This window comes from Aotus nancymaae, unplaced genomic scaffold (genome assembly GCF_030222135.1).
Source record: "Aotus nancymaae isolate 86718 unplaced genomic scaffold, 86718_ANA_hifiasm-v0.15.2.pri h1tg000033l, whole genome shotgun sequence".
NCBI lineage: Eukaryota > Metazoa > Chordata > Mammalia > Primates > Aotidae > Aotus > Aotus nancymaae.
The window spans coordinates 42346758-42351130 of NW_026988447.1; the positions used below are offsets into that span (position 1 = coordinate 42346758).

Consider the following 4373-nt stretch of genomic DNA (forward strand, 5'->3'; position numbering starts at 1 on the left):
TGTTAGATTTAGTTTGTCTTTTTCAACCTGAATCACCTCTCATCACTCATTTTAAAAAATCTTATTCAGGGGTTGAGGAATTTACAGTTCTGAGCCCAGCTGTCCTTGTCCTATATGTCATAATAGCTGAATATGAAAGACCTGCTTAAATGGGTCAACTGACTGTTTAGTTCAGGGTGTTTAAGGATGAGGAAGAGAACTGATATGTTTGAGCACTAACAATGTGCTGTAGTTTACTAGATATTTTCATATACATTATCTCAGTTAATCTTCAATATAACTATGTAAAGTAGGCATTATTACCCCAGTTTTATTTTTGGGAGGATGATGGGATGAGCAGCAGCAGAGAGGAACTATCCTCTCTGCTAAAAGCTAAACACTGGTCAGGATGACCTGCCTACAGAGAGGACTTACCCACTGGGGGTCTCCTCTGAGCTGTTCTAACACTCAATAAAGCTCCTCTTCATCTTGCTGAAAAAAAAAAAAAGAGAGAGAGAGCTAGGCACTGGCCTCCAAGTGCTGCTGGTGGGTGGACAGGCTGAGCCAGTCTCCCACTGGCGGCATTTGGGTGGGGGCCTGCTGAACTTACATGCAGTATTTCAGCTCCTTTCCCCTGACAGAACTGCAAAGCTGCTCCCGCTCAGCATCACCATGACCATGACCAAGGCCGGTAGCAAGGGCGGGAACCTCCATGACAAGCTGGACTGCAAGGAACTGGACCTCAGCCTCAGAGACCTATATGAACTCCCAGTGAAGGAGCTGGCTGCCCTTCCAAAGGCCACCATATTTTATCTGTCTTATAATAAACTGACTACTCTACTGTCAGGTATCTGTGGCCTCATACACCTTGTGAAGCTAGACCTGAGTAAGAACAAGCTGCAGCAGCTGCCAGCAGATTTCAGCCGTCTGGTCAACCTCCAGCACCTGGATCTCCTCAACAACAGGCTGGTTATCTTGTCTGTCAGCTTTGCTCAACTCGAGAACCTGAAGTGGCTGGACCTGAAGGTTAAGCCTCTGAATCCTGTCCTGGCCAAGATGGCAGGTGACTGCTTGGATGAGAAGCAGTGTAAGCAGTGTGCAAACAAGACGTCACAGCACATGAAGGCCATGCAGGCAGATCAGCAGTGGGAGAGGCAGCCGTGGCTGGAAGTAGAACATGAGGCAGAGAAGAAGCCTGAGGCTAAGCAGCAAGCTGAACAAGCAGCTCAGGAGAGGGAACTGCGGAAGCGGCAGAAGGCGGCAGAGAAGGAGCACCGGGAAAAGGAGTAAGATGCCCTCAAAGCAGCCAAGTGGGAGCAGAAGAAACCTAAGAAGTAAACAAATCAGGCCCCGAAATCTAAGTCCAGCTCCTGTCCCTGTAAGCCACCACTCCGGAAGCACACTCATTCCTGGGCTGTGCTGAAGCTGCTGCTGCTGCTCTTTTGTGCGGCGAGAGAGCCGGTTGCTTGTCGGGTGACAGAGCTGCTGCAACAGCCCCTCTGCACCAGTGTGAACACCATCTATGACAAAGCAGTCCCAGGTCTACACCACCATGAGATCCTCCAGTGGGTCTTCCAGACAGACTCAGCATGGAGCTTGTTCCCAGAACCTTCTGTCTCCCAGCCTTGGCACTTGGATTCCTATGAAATTGAGTTCTGCTGGACACAACCTCTATTTAGCATCAGACATACCTGCCATCATCAAATGGCTGCAGATTGGTACATGAGATGTCCTCTTTGTAGGACTTCTTCATTCCTTGGTGGAATGAGGAGAAATGGGAGGTGCCAGGAGGGCAGTTACCTGCATGCCTAAAGGAGTAGGCTTGGGGTGGAGAGAGAGAAATCACATCCTTTTCTAGTTGTTTTACAACGCTGTATAAAGGCAAGGCTCGTTTCTACTAAATGGTCAGCTGTCACTACATTTATATTTTTGTATGCCACAAACCGATTATTTCATTCCTCCCTGGGCAATCAGGGAAGATCAGGAGGAAGTTTTTGGGGACTAGAACACCACATTCAGTAAATCCAGTCTTAATTGGGTGAGGGGGGAGATAGTATTCCTGTTTTCTTTAGGACCTCAGATATGCAAGCATTTTAGCAGCCGTACAAAATCTCTGGCTGTGAAAGGCACTTCATGACCATCCAGTCCAATATAACACTTGCAGGCACAGAAACTGAGGCCTTCCATGACTTTGCCTAGTCTCCCAGCTAGTCTGAGGCAAAACTGGATTCCCACTCTGGTATTCTTTCTTTCCGTTACATCATTTTCCCTCCTTTGTAATGTCCTGAGAGACTAGAACTCACACCAGAATTGATTATTTCTCAGGCTAAGCATAGAATCTTTCATGGTAGACAGATTTCATAACTCAGAGAGAGAAATCCCTTGCACTCATCAGGTCTTGGGCAGCTCCTGTGGTGCCCTGCCCAACTTATGCAGCTTCCATAAAATGGCAACAGTCCAGGCTCCTTGCCTCAATTTTAGAGCATTAACTCCCTAATTGCCAGTAAGCAAGGAGGTGAATCTCTGCAAACCTACACTGTCTATGACAGCTCTAGTTGTATTTGGTGTGAATAAATACCTCAAAGGCAACCTGCTTTTGCAGGTTTGGAGTGTCAGCTTCATAAGATACTGAGGTTTAGAATTGTTTGATTCTAGACCTTAACTGAAGGGAATAAATGGAAACAGAGGAAATGAAGGATCATGGAGCTGAGAAGTGGTATATCACCCAATGACTAGAACAAACGAGGATCACACCGTCCATGCTCTTGTCTGCTAGATTAAGCATTTTCTTGCCTCCTTTGCTTCATCTCTTCACCACAACTGGATGGAGGGATCAGAAATGGCTGTGTCATGGTGCTCATTCAGTGAAAACTCCCAGTTGCAAGCTCCTTGTCTCCCCTGGAGGGAGCAAGAACCTGTCATAGTTCAGAGGTAGAGAGGGTAGGGTCCAGCCTTTTAACTCTAGTGACCTGTTTGAATGAGACTGCCACTCATGACTATTCTGATATTGGAAGAAAAGATTTTGTTAATCTTCTCCCCCATAGCTCTGCTGTGTAGGTCTACACCTTACTCAGAATCACTACACATTCCTTTAGTCTTCCTCTAAGCTCCAGAGCCAATGGTACAAATGCTTTATTGAACTAAATACATAATATATACAATGAGATTAAGATAATATAGAAGTCTGCATAGTCATCATATCCCACTCCTTGGCCAGTTGAAGCAGCTCAGTGGCTGCACCCAGTCAAGCCAACTTGCAGCTTCACTCACGGCTTCAAGATCTGATGCTAATTCTTTTGGACTTCTACAGTTATTAAATTTTTTTTTGGCCAAAATCTTCTATTATTTAGAACCCTTTAAAACTACTTAATACAAGGGCAAAAGGAAAAGTTCAAAAGAGGAACAGAATGAGGACCCTTTAAAACATATATCCAAGTTCTTTTTTAAAGGCAGAAAGAAAATGAAGAGCAAACATGCCCTGAGTAGTGATCCATTTTGAAGACTCTGATTTGCTCTTGTAGGATTTTGGAGGTACGTTCCTTGGGAATCCAGATAGAATGTCAAATGCGTGGTGCCTTGTGGTTATAATTCAATGAAATAAAATTACAAAGCAGAGAGGGCTGGGCCAGTTAAGGGAATGCCACTTCTCACAGTACACATATACAAATATGAAGTTGCTGATATCAAAGATGATTTTCTGCAAAGTGGCCAGGATGGGAATCCAAGCAAAAGAGCTCTGCATCCTGCTGCCCCTCCCCAATTGAAGCACACCTCTCTCTTTGCTCCCGCGTTACTTTCATAGTTTTGACTTCATTGCCAATGCTACAGGACCAACCTGAGTAATCTATCAGCACTTTACAATCCTCTCCTTCCAAACAGAGACTCATGTGACAACACCATTTCTGAATCACAATGGAAACTTCAACACAAGAAGGTTGAGCAGGAGTTGTGCCGGCCACCTGTCCCGGTAAGCAAAAGTACTTGACCATTTGGTACTGCTCTTCTATGGGGTTCCTATTGCAGCACCTGTGCATGGCAACCACCTCACAGGTCCCTGGCCTGTATGTCCCTGGAGGTGCTGGCTTGAGGCTGACAGCTTACAGCACACCATTAACACGTAGGCTAGAAAGAGCCAGTGCAATAGCAACACTGACTTAGCACAGAATCTCATCCTCAGACTTCATAAGATTTGGTTCCAGTCAAACACAATTATTCCAGGGTGTATTTCAGAGTGACTCCAAATCAATTTCTAGCTACAGATGGGAATTTGAAATCACTCTAAAATACACCCAAAAAATTATTGTAGCTCACAAGACCTTGCCGCCTCACCCGCAGGCGTCCCGGGAGCGGCCCATCACCTCCACAGCCTGGCCAGCAGAAGGAAACTTGCCACG

The 4373-nt window shown here is 45.8% G+C and overlaps 2 pseudogenes; one reads left to right on the forward strand and one right to left on the reverse strand.

Annotated features, from left to right (window-relative positions):
* Positions 1–657: 657 nt before the first annotated feature.
* Positions 658–1791, forward strand: LOC105731290 (leucine-rich repeat-containing protein 59-like; annotated as a pseudogene).
* A 1871-nt stretch (positions 1792–3662) lies between these two features.
* On the reverse strand, positions 3663–4159 carry LOC105731304 (chemokine-like protein TAFA-4; annotated as a pseudogene).
* Between the last annotated feature and the right edge of the window lie 214 nt (positions 4160–4373).